General features: G+C 37.7%; 1 pseudogene; it reads right to left on the reverse strand.

Moving 5' to 3' along the window:
* Nucleotides 1-6,984: 6,984 nt before the first annotated feature.
* Nucleotides 6,985-18,100, reverse strand: part of LOC123633970 — a 47,873-nt pseudogene continuing 36,757 nt past the window's right edge.

Raw genomic sequence — 18,100 nt, forward strand, 5'->3', positions numbered from 1 at the left:
GAAAAAGGCTTGGAGATGATAAGAATGATGAGCCATTCATCTTATTAAATTGAGAAAGGTTCAGGGCTTCTTGGCTAAAAGTTTTGCTTGAAACGGCTTGTATTTCTGAGTCAGTTACTCATAAAAACCGAGAGCAGATATTTAAAGCCCTCTGGAGTTTTGCTATGGTTTGAGTCTCAGGGAAATGAGATGATACTGCAATTTCTAGCTCTGTCTCAGTTACTAGGCAGTGAAAAGGAGCGGTATTGCCTCTCCCTCCTCTCTAGCCACACAGCCCTGCCTCTGCCCTGGTGTGCCTAGCTAGGACAGGGGTGGGTCCACAGGACCTTCTCTACAGGCTGCCCAGAGTCTAGGCTAATTTCTCCGAGGGTTGTTCAGTTCTAAGCCTGAGCCTTGGGGCCTGGGTCAGCTCAGTTCACCAACCAGAGCTCCAGGGGCTCTTTTCATGTAAATATTCTACCTAATTACGTAAGATATTTTATAAGCTAAAAATCTATGGGGACATTGCTTTATCAAACACATTGGAAAGACAATCATTTCCCATTATTTTTTAACACCTTACTTTTCTCCTAGGCCAAACTAACTCCCCCATGATCTATCTTGTTGTATATGGAAGCCCCATCGAATTGCTTCCCAAAAAACAGCAAGACTTCTCCTTTATAGGAACTTTTCTGAGCTATCTTCAACAAAAGACTGTTTAAATTTCCATATAACTGTGAATTTAGAGGTATATCATTCTTCTAATAGGGTGCTACAATTTACTAGAGTTAGAAATTAAAACATTTAAAATATTTAATAAAGCCATACTGACTTTCAGTTCAATTCAGCAAATTACTTTTAGCATATGTAAGTATCACATATTAGGTATATGCTAGAGGCCCTTGCCCTGGGATTCCAGCTCTTCTATTACCAGTCCCTGAACTGTGTCTGGTCCTGATCTCAGACTACGTAGCTACACTCCTCCCTGCCTACCACAATAATCTATGTCCAGTTTTCCAAGTTTAGAATTTTCATAGGCAGGGTGGTTGGGCAGGGTGAATGATCAATATAACGTAGTTTCTACAAGGAGCTCACACTTAAGCAAGGAGTTCAATGCATGCATGATTAGCTACAATACCGGTGCACGCCCTTTAATTACCATTTATGCCGTTGTGTGTTTTAAAAGGGGAATACAACCTAGGCCGTAGAGAAAAGATAGTGTTTCAGGTATTATAGAGATATAAGGAGAAACGGAGACAAACAAGCATGAAGCTCACCTCAAATTCTAGTAGATTAAATAATTAATTAGTTAACAGTATAGCAATTGTGATACTGTGAACATAAGATTAACATTTTAATAAAATGTTCATATAAATAAAAAGTCATAAAGGATTCAAAACACAAATGACAAATGAACAAGAGAGTTGGGTGAATACCTCATACATGAGAGAATATTAATAAACAAATACTTAAAAACATGTTCAACTTTACTAGCAAGAAAAGGCAAATTAAACAAGGTTGTACTATACTTTGCTTAGTATATCAGCAAAAATTTTAAAAGCATATAAGCTAATGGCGTTGCACTGTAGCATACGGATAAATAGTTGTTGAAGGAATAAATGAAGAGATGGACTGATGATTCTTAGGGAAAATATACAAACTGTTTTATACCCTAGTTGAAATCTATGCATATGAATAAAGGCACATACAGGTACATGGAAAAACCCTAATGGAATAATGTTCATTCCTCTTTACCTCATTTTCCTTATCTGTAAAATGGCGAAAAAAATGCATTACTTAAGATTCTTTAATTTCTTTTCCCAAATTTTCTGTTTTCCCCAAATTTCTATTATAGTGTTCTATTTCTTATACTTTTGAAAGAAAACTCTTAACAATAGGGCTTAAAAATAAAAAAAATCAGTAAATTGGACATAGATTTCTATGATGGGCAGAGAGACCAGACATAGCTCAAAGAATGGTAATAGAAGAGCTGAGATCTCAGAGTTGCCTGTAGTACAAGTTAAGTCATCAGCTGTACCTAAACTTGACAGGCAGACTAGGGGGAGGTAGTCCTAAGGCTGTAATCCAAGTCTTAGGAGCTGGTGGCAGGGCCTCCAGGTCAAGAGAAAGTAATTTATCATGATCCATTTGAGAAGGACATCCTGAACAGTGAGAATGCTATTTGTGGTTTATCTCTACTGCATATTCCCTGAAATATCTTCACTCTCTAATGAAGCTTCCTTCTGCACTTAAATCTAAAGAGTAGGCTGGCCTAGAATGGAAAGGATGGGGAGAAGGCAGCCCTGGGGACGAAGCCAGAAAAAGAATAGGAAGGGCTGCTAGGGCTTGCGAAACATAAAACTGAGACCTATCAATAGTGGAAGAGTTGGGAAGTAGAGCTGCTTGCATTGTCAAGTACCCAGAAACTCTATGCCGTATTGTGAAAAGTGTGCTCCTATTTCAAATTTACCAGACTTGCTTTCTAAAAATGCAGATTTCTGGACTTAACCCAGAACTATCGAATCCTGGTCCCTGAAAATGTGCATTTTAAACAACTTCTGAAAGTGATTCTTGTGTATTTTTAAAAAGATTGAGAACTATCAAATGTCAGCATGCTTAAGAAACATCAAGAAGCTTATAAAGAAATTATGCACACCTGGATCCCATCTCTAGGGATTGTGATGCACTGCAGCTGAGGTGCTATCAAAAAAATCTATACATTTAGCAAGCACCTGGGTCTTTGAGGCAGGTGGTTCACAAATTATCCTTTGGGAAACAATGTTATAGGTTCTTATATATATGTCTGTGTATTTCTTATTTATATAAATTTATGGAGTACAAGTGTAATTTCGTTACATGCATAGATTGTGTAATGGTGGTTGTAGGTTCTTTGAATAAAGTTAAACATTGGCATACAAACAAAAATCAGATGACCAGACTATGATTAGATATTAAGCACAGCAGCTGTACTAATGCTCTACTAATTGCTCTACTTATTTATTTATTCATTTATTTTATGATAGTCCAATGCTGGTGAATTTAATATTTAAATAGATATAATATGAGAGTTTTGTGAGAAAATCTTGTTCTTTGTCCTCCCCACACCATCACTATCGGTTATAACGTAGGCTGTAAACCTGTAACGGAGCCGCTTGTGTGAGCTCACTTCTTGAATGTGAGAAGTGATTTCACCTGTTGGAATCTCCCAGCATTCCTCAACAGTGGGCTGCAGCTGAAACTTGCGTTAGAAGTGATGGGTCTCATGGCATCCAACACCTTCCTTCCAGCTTGCTCAACCTTTAAGACTGGAAATTGGAATGAAGTGGGAAGGCACGAGGCTCCCAAAAGAAAGAAAAAAGAAAAAAGAAGGTTGAGTTCTCTTACTGGCTCCTGGAGGAACTTCTAAGAGTGAGTACACCAGTTCTTAGGTAACAAGTGGCTTTTGATTGTCATTTGTCTGAACACAGGCTTGACGCTGTGGAGGTCCAGGGAAATGGGCACTTTGAGACTCATAGGAAAGATTTGGGATTTAGAGAAGTATAGCTCAGTGGTAGTTCAGACTGAGGACAGAAATGTGGCACATAACAAAAGGCTCCTTTTCTGTCTCCTCCCTTTGCCCACCTCCTCCTCACCATGCACACATATTTTAGTCATTCTGTTAATCTTTCCCTAAGGTCAGATAGTAGGACAGGCAAGTTATATTCAAAGTGGAACAAAGTTTTCAGGCTTAGGACAACAGGATTTGAGGCTATGTAAAAGTTGTCTGATTTCATTGATTTTGAGAAATTCTATTTTTTAATTATTAGTTTGTTATGATTTCCTTTTTTGCCCTTACTATATTTTTAGTAACTTAAAATGCAGTCACTTCTTGGCTGAGATAAAGTTAGGAATGAAAATGTTTTTGTTCAATTTGTCATGTTTTTTTTTTAATGGAAACTGAATTTTATTTACACCCATTTCCATTAATATATCACATCTTCAGGATAGCTGATAACTTATTTAAAAGCTATGTCCATTTTCTTCAGGCTATATATAGGTAGAAGACTCTCCCCAGAGTAGCAATAACTTTGTTGAGCTGAATGACTGAAGCCTTCAAATAAAGGAATAACTGCTGCAGGAATTCTTTCCTTCATTTTGAAGAATTTAAACTGTTATTCAGAATTCTGAAACTTTACATACCCTTGAAATACTATTCACGTACAAATAAATGCTTGTCTTCTAGCCAGACACAGGCTCCAATTTTCAAATACTCTAGCCATGGTAATATTTTATGTGGGAAATCACATGAGACAATTGCTCAACTCATAACTTCTCCTGCCATTAACATTTATATATCAAGTACCAACATTTCTTTAAAAATGTTTTTTAATTATTAAGGGTATATGATATTTCTATGTGTTTGTAGGGTACATGTGTTTTGATGCAGGCATACAATGTGTATTAATCAAATCAGGATCATTGGAGTATCCGTCACCTCAAGCATTTATTATTCCTTAACTTATTGTTGATTATAGTCACTTTGTTGTGCTATCATATATTGTTCATTCTGTCTAACTATATTTTTGCACCCACTAATTATCCCCACCTTATCTCCCCCCTCCCTGCTACCCTTCCCAGCCTCTGGCAACTATCATTCTACTCTGTCTCCATGAGATCAATTGTTTTAATATTTAGTCCTCATGTAAGAGTAAAAACATGCAAGATCTGTCTTTAGTAACTTAAATTTCTTATAGAATGCATTGTAGGAGAAAGCTGTGGTATCAAGGGGACAAAAAAAGTTGCATTCAAAATATATATTACTACAGAAGTTTTTAAACTGATATTAGCTTGTAATTATAAGCAATAGTAACTTTATGCCTCCTATCTTGTCTGATAATACATTCTGTATACTAACGATCTGACTATATATTCTGTATGATAGAAGTCACTAATTTTCATTTTTCTGCCAACAAGAAAAGTATACTTTTGGGAAAAGGATCAAAATACTCCTAGAGATACTTTTTTTTTTAAATATAAAGCTTGATTTTCTCCCAATAACATTGTTTGCTTTCTAAAATGGTTTTCTTTTTTCTTTTAAGTTTAATAAAGAAGATGCCTAATAATCACCATTATTTTTCCCAGAAGAAATGAATGCTCTGATCTATGTGTATATTATTGTAATATTTGGATAACACTGTCCCTTATTTTTGATATCTTTAATATTTTTTACACATGAGACATCATTATGATCTTACCTGATTGTTATCTAAAAGTAAGCTAGCTAATTATCATTATTTGCCTTAAAAAAATACCTTACTGGCTGGATACTTAATATTGTTAGTTATACATTTGTTTCAGTATAGTTTAATTCAAAAGAATCCTAGCAGTATGGTATAAAGCTCAGATTTTCTAGTTCAGACGAGTTGTCAAGACCTCTGTAAGCTATTTGGCCAATCAAGTTGCAGGCATTCATTTTAACTTTGTTGTTCTGTACTTAAATTATGTAATCAGATGCAATTTGTTAAAACGAATAAAGATGAAGGCATTAAATGGACTTCAAATGTTTCTGACTTGTAAACTAAGAAGGCCTCTTGTCCGTTGCCAACCAGATTATAAGTGATATCATACTTCCTTTCATTCTCCCAGAATTGCTCTTAGAGCTCAGTGTCATCATTATTAGCCTGTTGTTGCTAATGATATAAACAAGAAGATATATGTAATCAGAGGTGGGCAAGTCTTTGGAGGTTCCTTAAACTGGTTTGAAAAAAGAAGATAGGGAAAGAAAGAAAACTAAACCAACATGTTACTCAGCTTTGAAGGTAAAACCAGGAATGGTTTCCATTTTAGCACTTTAACAACAGACAAATATAAAGTTTATAGGAAGATAGGACAGTATTACTAATTCTACATGAAATTGGGAGCTAGCTACAGGTTACTGATGTGTGTGTAAATGTCCGCATTTATCACTATAGTGACTAAGTGCTTTACAAAGCTATTCTGGTAGTCAGGTACTACAATATTAGGAGAACAAGCAGGCCAGTCTCCCCATTCAACATCATTTCTTACTTTGTTCGTTTGATTACTAATCATTTGTATTAGTTTTCTGAAGTATTATTTTGTAAATCTCACCAGCACAATGATACCCCCAGCTTTTGGCAGGTAGTCTTATTGTACAGAAGTTATCAGTGACGTATACAACCTTCCCCTTTCCACTTTGCCATGAGCACTTTGTGTGTTATAGTCAGAGAGTAGCATTTCCCTATACATAGCAGGGCTGGCCAGAAAGTATCCAGCCAGGTAACCATTCTTATTGTATTAACAATGGCTGGATACTTTCCGGGGAGCCCCCATATATAGTGCACAATACATTAAGAGCATTTAAGAATTATATAAGGCCGGGCGCGGTGGCTCACGCCTGTAATCCTAGCACTCTGGGAGGCCGAGGCCGGTGGATCGCTCAAGGTCAGGAGTTCGAGACCAGCCTGAGCAACAGTGAGACCCCATCTCTACTAAAAATAGAAAGAAATGATTTGGACAGCTAAAAATCTATATAGAAAAAAAATTAGCCAGGCATGGTGGTGCATGCCTGTAGTCCCAGCTACTCGGGAGGCTGAGGCAGTCGGATCGCTTAAGCCCAGGAGTTTGAGGTTGCTGTGAGCTAGGCTGGCACCACGGCACTCACTGTAGCCCGGGCAACAAAGCGAGACTCTGTCTCAAAAATAAAAAAAAAAAGAATTATATAAAATTGTACATTACATGAAGTAGAGCCATAAAGATTATCCTAAATGTAAGCAGAGAGAAAATGCATGCAGAATGAGTCCTGTAAAGTACACAGCCTATGTATGGGATACATTATTTTAAGTTTATATTTCCTGCAGGATGGTAGCATACATCTTTTCCTACCCAGAAGCAAAATATATTTTCGAAAAATGTTGACATTGCTCACTGCATTAAGTTTAAATTAAAATGCTCCCTATGTATATAGATAGTAAAATTACTTGACAACACATTCCATTTTTTAGTATATCAAAAATGTTTCCAAGGCAACATTATTAAAATGATTATACCACAGTCCCTAATAACATCAAGCTCTAACACGAAGATACAGAGAGGGCAGAAAGGTTTCATCCTATCAGTGGTTTGGGTGCTCTTCTTTTCTTCGCCTGGTAAATTCACGGCATCTTTCTTGGCTTGTTTATGATGCATCTGCAGTCGCTTTGGCTTTGGCTTTGGCTTTCAGGTCTTCCACCATAACATCCACCTTGTTAGGGACAGGTGCGGGTTGGCAGCGCTAACCACAGGAAAAGAGGAGGGGGGCGAAGTATCTGTCATCACTCTGTCGTACCAGCTCTGCTTGCGATTTTTCCGAGCAAGGAGCCAAAGAACAGGGACAACACCCCTCAGAAATGAACCCTGGCAACCTGGGACTTGTGCTTCGGGAAGAAAGGCTGATGATGTGCTTATAGAGCAGTTCCGCCCCATGAGACTGGCTTGGGGCCATGCACCACAATAGGAAGCCATACTTAGCTTGTAGTAGCGGCGAACCATGACAGGAAGATATGAGAGAATTCAGCTGTGCCAGACACACCATACACTGTCCAGTAGGTCAGCCACTGGGTATCATCTTCTTTGCCGGGACTCTCTATGGCTTTAATTGAGATGTAGGCTGGGTAGCCAAATCCTATCAGATTGCAGAGGAGAGAGGCTCCATGACTGAATACCAGGCACAAGGCCACCTGTCTGATGACAACAAGTGTGATGGAGCCTATCTTGGCCTCAAGCTTGGCCAGACGGTCAGTCACACGGTTCTTCTTGTGCAGGAACCAGTTGAACCTCTTCCTCCTCCTGGCCTCAGATATGGCAGGAGATCAGTTAGCATGTTATAAGGAAAGTGAGACATTCCTTGGGCTGGGCATGGTGGTAGCAGTTAGATCAAAAGAAGAGAATCTGGAAGGGTAAGTGAGATTCTGGGAGAAAATGTTGGGAATATTTAAACAGTAGATTCTCCCTTCTACCCTTTAACCAAGTATCTCCTACCAGAATTTTATTTGCTTAAAATTTGGAGGATTTTAAAATTCTGTTTTAATAAGAATGATTGGTTGTTCACTTTCAGTCCTGACTTTTTTTTTTTTTTTTTTTTTTTTGGCTAATGGTTTGTTTTTGCTTATGAAAGCCACTCAGTTGTAGAAGCAACAGGGAGGCAAATCAGTGAAGAATTGAGGTCCTGTTTGTGCTACTCTCACAGGCTAAGCTGCAGCTCCAGGGGGATGGGCAGGTATTCGGCCCCAGGCCCAGTTGTCTTCACATTGTCAACAAACTGTTTATTTCCCTGCTCAGATTCTTTTTTTTTCTCATCCTCTTATCACAAGTCACACTTATTAACAGCTTATTATCAGTCTTTTTAGTTAGGACAGAGTTGAAAAATAGTATCTCAACCTTCAAGCTTTCATAGCTTGTAAATTCTCCCACTCCCTCAAAGGAGCATAAGTCCATGACCTTGATATTTTTATCCGTGACTAATAAGTCTTTTTAAAGTCTATCCCTTGCTATGACAGCCAAGGCAATCCTGAGCACAGGGACTGTCCCAGTCCTTGTAGCTCATATTACACACTGTCTAAGGCTAGTGGAGACTGTGTGCTCCCATTGCCTAGTGACTGCTGGGTCCCACAGGGACTCAGAAACTGGCTGTTTTCCAAGACAAAGACAAATGCTAAAGTAAGGATGGTGAAGCCAGATGTTTGTTTCTGCAGGTACCTGTCGTTGGAGAGCCTCCATCCCACACACCGTGGAATTTATCTGGTAATATAAGTCATGGGCTGGTGAATTTTTGAGGGGCATTGCATAGAGATTTAGAATACTTCTGAGAAATAGGGGACATGAGCAATTTTTCAACAGTCACAGCATATGTGCTTATGTGGCTCTGCAGGAGGAAGAAGTAAGCATGGAATTTCTTTCTCCTATCTTAATTTTTTTCTTATGGTATGTGGAGGTATAGGAAGCTCTATAATCCATGTGAATTTAACAATGTGGAGTTGAATTAAGTATTTCCTAAGTTGCCAGTTTTTTTCTGAAGTTGTGCAAATCTCATGGTTTCATAGTAGCACAGTGTTATGGCTAAATGTGTGGGTTCTGGGTTTGGTTCCTGACTTGGACATTTAACTAGCTATGTGACCTTGGGCAGGTAGTAATTATAGTGTCTCAGTTTCTTTCATTAAAAAGAAAGGGTTAATAACAGTGCCTAATCTGTAGAGTTGTTGTGAGAATGAGATGAAGTAGCATGTTTGGTCTGCTCAGAGATATGTCTGGCACATCATAAACATATCTAGTGTGAACATCACAAGAGCCTACTTGTTTTCCTAGGTGACCATATGTGATTCAGTGAATCAATGCTCTTAGGATAGAGCTCCCCTGGTTGAGTAGTGAATTAACTCTCTGATTGGAATCAGGGAGAAATTCTCAGAGGACAGATTCTTGGAGCTGCTTGGGTGTTGATTTATAAATGAATGCAATTAAGCTCATCTACATTCCAGGTCAGCATATGTCCATCTCCAATACACCATGTGATAGAAGGTACATAGCATATAACTTGATTGTCTTATTCTAATAAAACCTTCACTTCTTGGTGTATGAGGTCATTTAAGAATAACGACTCCAGATGTAGAGTTTGGAGGAGAATATGAAGCATTCATTAGAGAATGCATGGAATCTTCTCCAAAAGAGAACCATTTATTTTCTCAAAAAACATTAACTGAATGTTTTGCATGTTCCAGGCCCTCTGCTAGGCTCTGAGGATAGAATAGTAAGCAAAAAGACATGATTCCTGTCCTCTTAAAGTTTGAATCTAATGAGGGAAACATTTTAAATCAAGTAACTACACAAATAAATAGTCACACATCTAATAATAGCTGCAACAATAAATGTGCATATGCCATGAGGGTTTAACTATGGTGAGTAGCCAAGGCAAGAGGTTCAGGGAAGTTTTCTGGGGAAGTAATATTTGAGATGAGTTTTGAAGGGTGAACAATAATTTTGGGGGCCCAGGGTGTTTTCTAGGCAGTGGGGAAAGCATCTAAAATAACCTGTGATAAAGGGGAAAGTCTCATTGGAATGAGAAAGCTATGCCAGGGTAGTTGGAGCACAGATTTTGAGGCATCTTCTTTTTCTTTCTCTTTTCAGGCAGGAAAAATTGTTCTAGAATATTTACTCTGGCTGTGAATGGGAGAATTGAAACAATGTCTTTGTTACGTTTACTCTGCAAATTTCTCAGTGCTGTAAAAACTGCTTCTAATACTGGTAGAAACCTTCAAAGTTCTTGGTGGCCTATTTATGCTTATTATAAATAATCCATTTATAATCAATAAGAAAAAGGAGCTGCCATATTATTTATATAGCTCTTTTTAAAAGAAGAAGTTCACATCTGTGTCTTTATGTCAATAGAAGGCATTTCATTTTCAAGATAACTTATGAGCCAAAGAAAGCAAATATAAATACTCTGGTTGATATTAAAGTTGGCCAATTCTCTGTTGAGACTATATATTGCATATGAAAGGAAGTCAAATTGCTGAAACATCTATTATTCTCAGAGCTCTCCAATCTAATAACTTCTTCAGTGGGATATCAACTTTCTAAATGTCAGGACAAATTACAGCTATATGTGACTTAATCTTCTTTGGGCTATAAAGGACTCAAAATACTTGCCCTTTCACTGTGGCATGGAGCTAGTGATGTTTGCAGTGCTTTGCATCCATACAGATGCACGTGTGTGATTAATGGGTGTGTTATGGGCACCTCACGTTTTTATGGGACTTTAAATTTTCTAAAGCATCTTCATGTGTCTCATTGTATTATGAGTCCAGTGTTAGAACCAGAATGGACTTTAAAAGTAATTTGGTCTAAAGATGTTTTTAATAGAAAATGGATGAGTATCATATGACCTAAAACAGTATTTGCTAACTGTAAGTCACGGAATTATTGGGTCATGATATCAATTTAGTGGGTTGTGACTAGCATTAAAATATAGAATAGAATATATTGAAATGCAGTAAGAATGATGTTGCTTTCTGATACTTTTGTTTCAGTAGTGTTTTTGTTTGTAAACATGTTTATTTGGTCATGTTGGAAAAATACCATAATAAAGTAAATAATGATATTATTGATTTTAAAAGCAACGGGCTTGGTGAACGGTTCAAACTGCAGCCCTGTAACCTACTAGTGGCCTTGGGCAAGTCATATAAACTGCAACATGGTCTCCTCATTTCTAAACTGGGGCCGACTAATGCCAATTGTGGGAATCTGGCTCAAGTAATAATTGAGGGCATGTATGAAAAAGGTTGCAGGAGATGCTTATTCTATATAAATATTTTTAGAAATGGAACACATGTTCACACCCAAACTGAGAGACAGGAAGGCCTATAAGTGAATGGCCAGGTATTGCTGTCTTAATTATACAGGAGATGAAATGGAAGCCAATAGGGGCGAATGGCTTGTTCAAGACCGTTTAGTAAGAATGAATGACAATCAAGTCCAGCTCTCCTAACTGTTGGTCTTTCATGTTTACCTCCATTCTTGTCCTTTGCCTTTGGAATTTCTTTTTCTGCCTCAGGTTCTCCTCTTCAGTGATTTATTCCTTTGTAGACTAAGCAGAAAATAAATAGCAACACTGGTGGGGCTTATTGACCTGACCCTCTGACCTCAGAATAACATGCTTATGCCTTAAAAAGAACATCCCTAACCATAAGCTATTGACTTACAACAATAGAGCACACAATATAGAAAAAGATACTAAACTGGATGTCCAAATATCAGATTTTAATAATTTTTAATTTTAGTGATTAACCATGTGATGTTAAATAAGATAATCTTTGTCATATCAAAGAAGATGATATTGAATTAGGCTATAGCTAAGAACTTTTCTACCCTTAATATTTTGAGAATGTAAGTGCCCATTACTTACCAGAAGCAACTACCAGTGGTGAAAGGCATGAGATGATCTGTAGTTATTATTTACTTAGCCATTTTATACAGTGTTCTGAGGTCTTTTTCTTTCTATTAAAATATTTCAATCTTAGGCTGCTAGAGCATTCCCATGAGAACTGATGTTTTCATTTGTACTTATAGGTGAGCTGCAGCAGGAATCAAATACTACCCTTTCTACTTTTTGTTACTGAACTACTACCTAATCTATAAGATCCAGATCAAATGACATTATTTCTCTAAAGCCATCCCACTTATCCAGCTGAAAACAGTCACATCCAAAGCACTTAGTTGTGCTATCCACCAAAAAGCGATGAGATTATTTGTTTATGTGTTTGTCTCCCAGACAAGACTGATTGTATCCTCAGGATCTAGACTAGTGCTTGGCACATAGTAGACGCCCAATAGTTATTTGCTGGATGAAAAAAGACTCTGGAAAAATTCGATAAGTCTCCGTTTGTGTCTGTCACTGAATGCACAGGGACAGAACAATTTTCACATTCTTATCAGATGGTCTTCATTGCATATTTGATGCTATGCTGTATTGATGGTAGAAACAATAATGAAGAGGGTTGTGACAACCTGAGTAACCAACAGCCTTGATGACTTGTAGGAAACTGCCCCTATAACCCTTGACTCATCCTCTAAAAGCTCTGCAACCCCGTGATTGCATCTTCCTCCAATATTAGCTATCACTGCAGATCTCACAGTGTTTGCTTATTTTCTGAGGGAAGCTGTTAATGTAAAGCTGCAGAGGGTAGGATTCAGTGGAAAGAGATGAGTACACAGAGAGCATGAGGTATATTGGGGGAGACTGTGCTTCTTCCTTGGAATGGAACTGTCACCCTAAGAAATCATCTCTCAGTTTATAAGTGCTCCACAGCTGCTTCTGGGAATGAACTCCTGTGCTCACTGAATTCGCAGAGCTATTGCTCGAGTTAATTCACAAAGATGGGCAACCAAAAGCAGTCTGGGTTCTCAGTTGGTTACTCTAGGCAAGGGCAAAGTTTATTCAAGAAAGGTAGCATGGTGCAGTTCAGTTCAAATAGACCAGATTTGTTTCCAGTGTTGCCATTTGCCTGCTGTGTGACCTTGCAGAAGCCAAATAGTCTTTCTGAGACTCAGCTCCTCATTTGTAAAACAGGAGCAGTGATCCCTTCCCTTCTCTTTCCTAGGATTGTTGTGAGGTTCAATTTAGAAAATAAATTGATAAACATTTGTAAAATGTAAGATAGTATTAACCTCTCACATTTATGTTTTATTTTTATAAATAAAGAAAATAATGACAAGCTGCACTATATTTTTAGTTTGCGGGTGAGGTTAAATTTTAATTTGGGATAATAATTTAGGCAATAACACTGGTTTATGGTCTTGTATGTAATTTAACCAAAATAATTATTTAATTTTTACTGCAAATTTAGTAGACTTGATGTGCCATACATACTGGCTTTTAGTCAGAAAAATCCAAAAGCAAGAGGAATCCTCTCCTAATTCCAAAGAAAGCCTAAACTTCATTTGATTAAAATCATAGACTTCTGAACCCTGAATCGTCAGATTATTACAAAGTTTACTTCTTTAAGCACAAATAAATTCTGTTGCTTTCAAAAGTTAATGTTTTCCGCCTTTAAGATGAAATGCTGTTTATATGCTGTGTGTTGAGAGTATTTGGTTATATGTGTTTTCTTGCCTGCCTATGATTTAGAAACCCAAGATGAGATGGGAATTAAGCTATCAATAGAAAATTGTGCTTTCACAGCTATTCTGGACCAAATATTGAATCAGTGTTGTTCCAGCAATGGTTTTTATACAGAGGGAGCAGCACTTAGTCTCATGGGGAATGTCCCAGAACAAAGGGAATTTGTTTGCATTATTTTGCGTTTTCAATGGAGGGAATAAATATCACCAGGTGATTTGATTGGCTATTCATGGACTTTTATAGCAATTACATTAGATTCTTACTTCAGATAGTACAAATCTAATACCTACCTCTCATAAGGTAGGTATCTTCCAAAAATAAAGATAAAGCACATCATGTTGTACCTTTTCATGCTACAAAGAGTTAAGCAGTTTGTAAAGGAAGAAATGAAAATAACACACGTTGTTTGGGTCCTGTCAAGATTTAAAACCCTAAAGGGTCTGTGTTTGGCAATACAGCCTCTCCTTCCCCGGGAGAGGCTTGTTTTTTTTTTTTTTTTTTTTCTGTAGCAATTAGCATTTGCCACACACCTGGACTTGGAAGGACTTCTAAGGTGAGAAAAAAACTCATTTTAAAGCTTGATATAAAGCCCCTTAGTCTAGTAGAATGGAAATGTTTTCGCATGTTAAATTATGGTTTTTCCTAAACTCTCTGGAAAGGCAGGCTGGCCCTTTTGTTTAGATTTTAAACACACAGCTTTCCCAGTAAAATTGCAGGCTCTGAGAGTCTGGCTGCCTCATTTAATTTGTAGTGTCAGGAGAAACAATCCCTGGTGAAAATGTAAACACTAGACGATTATTTACCAGTGACACTGGCTCTCAGGCTAACTTCAGGTGTCTCCAAAAACTATTTTTTAAAGGAAGGTCTTCTTTGTGTAGATCTGATGAGAAATCTTCATGCCTGACCAGGTGTTTTGCTTTTGTGACCATTCCTGACTGGGCATGTAAAATATGAAGCGACATTGCAGACCAAGCTTTCTTATCTGGCTTCAAGGACTTGGTGCCCTTGAATAAATAGCACACACGAACTTTGGTCACACCCTGATGGGAACACAACTATTGTAAAAAGACACCAGTCTGGGAGTTTACAAGACATATTTGTAAGCAATGAATGCATTTGACCAGGAGCAATACTATTTTTATTGATTAAAACAAGATGGCTTAGTTGTCTTTTTTGAAACTTTTTGAAGGACGAAGTATGGATCTTGCAGATCTTAAAGCAGAGGTGCTTCTTGAAAAAGGTATGGGGGGCAGTATCATTAATTTCCCAGAGTTTAACTGATATGCAATGGTCATGTTGAAGGGAGGGTCTGTGATTGTAGACAAAAACAAACAAACAAACAAACATAAAATTGAGAATTGCAAGCCCTGGATTTGAATAATGGCTGCATGATTGATTCTAGGGAAACCATTTGACTTCTGAAATCTCTTTTCTTGCCAGTAAAGTGGGAATACTTATTCTTCTATCTTTTATTTTATGGATCAAATCGAAATGATATGTTTCAAAGTGTTTTATGTGTATTAAGGCAGTGAGATATTATCACTATTGATACTGTTGGGAGAGGAAAGAAAGAACATGGAGAATAATTAAATACAAATATTTGTTGTATGCTATGTTCCATGCTTGGCATTATGCTATGTGTCATAAAAAAAAAAAAAAACACAGTCCCTGGCCTCCAAAAGCACCCCTGATAAGGAAGGTAGACTTGTCCAAAATATAATTGCAAGGCAGTATGGTAAATGAAATGAGAGCTATCTAGCAGGTCCCTGAACAGTATCAAAAAATGAAGTAATTTGGGTTGAGTGAGTCTGGAAGGGTTTAAAAGGAATAAGATACCCAATCTTTAATGCTTGGAGGAATGGTGGGAGTTTACCACACATTGCAGAGAAAGAAGGGCATTCCAGAGAGAAGGAATGGAAGAATAGCATAGCAGCACTGGGATCTGCCAATAGCTTTCTATGCTTAGAGCTCTGTTCTTAAATGTGATAAACTGAGTGAGTTGATGCTAGACAGGTAAGCAGGTGCCAGATTATGGAGGGTTACTTTCCCTGAGTAAGCACTTTCGTCCAGAAAAAGGTATTAAGCAGATAAGTGTTTTCCGATTATTTAACACATGCTTGTACAGTACTGAACTTTCTATATTCCAGGTACTGTTTTAAGAGCTTTATAAATGTTAACTCATTTCATCCTCATAACAAGTAGATGTTCTTATTTTTATTTCCATTTAACTTCTGAGGGAAATGAAGCATAGAGAGAGTAAGTAACACTCCTAAAGTGCCATACTCATAAGTGATGGAACTAGGATTCAAACTCGGCTCTGGAGTCCACATTCTTAACTACTTCACTGTGCAGCCACTCAGGATTATTTCCACATTTAAGGAAGATCACCCCAGCTACGATGCAGGAAATGGATTGGCGAGGAGGCAAGGCTGCAGGCAGGGAGGCCAGTTGGGATGTGGGTGCAAAAGTCCAGACAAGAAACGATGCATCAGTGAGGTAAGAGAGAAGGAATGGATGGGCTCAAAGGATATGTGGGAGACAGAATTGGCAGTAACTACCATAGACTGTGGAGTGTAAGGGAGAAGGAGGTAAGGATATCTGGTTTCAGGGTTGGTGATGATTTCATTATCAAGACCAGAAGTACTAGAGTAAGAATGAGAGGAGACTTGTCATGTGGATTTTGAAGCAGCTGGGGAATATGCAGGTGTTATGTGTGGAAGGCAGATGCTTATATGGAGCTAGAATTCCAAGGAAGAATATGAACCTGAAATTTAGATTTGGTAGTCATCACTAGAAAGCTATGGGAATAAATGTGATTTCTTAGGGAAGTTTTAGAAATGGATCCCTACTGATTTAATCTGGCTTGCTGATATAGATATTTGAGTTTGCCTCTTTTGGCATAAAGTGAGGAGAGCAGAGGGCTTGGAAAAGAACACTAGGGAGAATCAGCTCTCATGGTGCCTTTCAGAGCAGAAGAACGAGAAGAAGCAAAATGGCAGAATGAGCGAAATCATATCAGTGTATATTCTTTCAGCAATGAGTTGAAATAGACATGTATAACTATTCAATTACAACTTTATACCTTCACAAATAATGGTTTATGAAAAAAGAAGGATAAATTATGTCTACATGTTGAGCATTTCAGTGCAGAGATAGAACGTCAGACTATTCAAAAACAAAGTTCTGTTTAAACTCTTCTGGGAAGGCACTTGAATATTTACTTTCATCTTTGCTATAAGAAAATGTCACTGTGGGCTCTTGCAGTGGAATTAACATTAACGATACAGTGTGGTTTACAGAAAATAGCTTTCCAGGGGCAGGCTGGGGTGTACTCCTGGAGGCACTGCTGCTTTCACAGAGTACTGGGGAGGTCTAACTTACTATTTGATCCATTGTATAAGTAATCTTAACGTACAAGAGATTTTTAATGTCCGTGGAAAAACAGACAATTTCAGGAGTGGGTCATGCCCTTTATGTTCTCTTTGGGGAGACTCCAGATTGAAATTCAACCCTGAAGAAAGGGGTGAAGTTTACATCACGACAAGAATCATTGAAGAAAAAGATCATACTTAGTGTTTGCTGGCAGATTTTATAGGGAGTTCATCTCATTGTGCCATGCTATTTTGAAATGCCACTAAGTAAAAAAATGATATTACCAGGACTTTTTTGATGAGTGTAATTTTAAAGCATCTAATACTGAAATTTAGAATGATGCTGTAAGAAGCCATTTTTGATTAGAAAAATATTTAATATTTAGACATGTAGTTAGCTATAGAATGGATGAGCTTAGACTTCAATAATGTTTTAGGTACATGTGATAGAACAGGCTACATTAAATTCAGGCTTTGTTATTCTTGTACTCACTATTTAAATATCAGCAGAATTTTAAGAGGAAAACTTTTACGCGTTCGAATATTTCAAGTACAGTGAATTTGATTATAAACACTTTAGAGACAGACTGTCTCCAGTATAATAAAAGTCAAGTTATCTGGCACTGTACCCATTGGAAAGTTTTAGAAACCAGCATTTTCCAAGTATAGTTCTTCATTGTAGAAACTGGTTTCAACACCACAGCTAAAGGATACAGGCTAGAATTTCTATGAGAAAAATATCAAAGAGAAAAAAATGAGATGCTCATGGTAACATAGAATGAGATAACTGTGATATTGTTTATTTTAGTTATCTATTACTATGTAACAAACCACTCTAAACACAGGGCTTAAAACAACAATGGTTTATTATTTCTCACCATCCAGAGAGTTGCCTGGGTGGTCCATCTGCTATGGCTAGGGTCACTCTGTTGGCTGCATTCAGCTGGTGGCTGGGCTGGCACATGCAAGATGGCCTTTCTCACATGTCCAGGCCTTGAGGGTGACTGTCAGCTGGGCTGCTTTAGTTCTCCAGGGTTTTAAATGTCCTCTCTTTCCACATGGTATTCTCCACAGGGTTCCTCCACAGGGCCCCTCTCTGTAG

Source organism: Lemur catta, chromosome 1 (genome assembly GCF_020740605.2).
Source record: "Lemur catta isolate mLemCat1 chromosome 1, mLemCat1.pri, whole genome shotgun sequence".
Lineage (NCBI taxonomy): Eukaryota > Metazoa > Chordata > Mammalia > Primates > Lemuridae > Lemur > Lemur catta.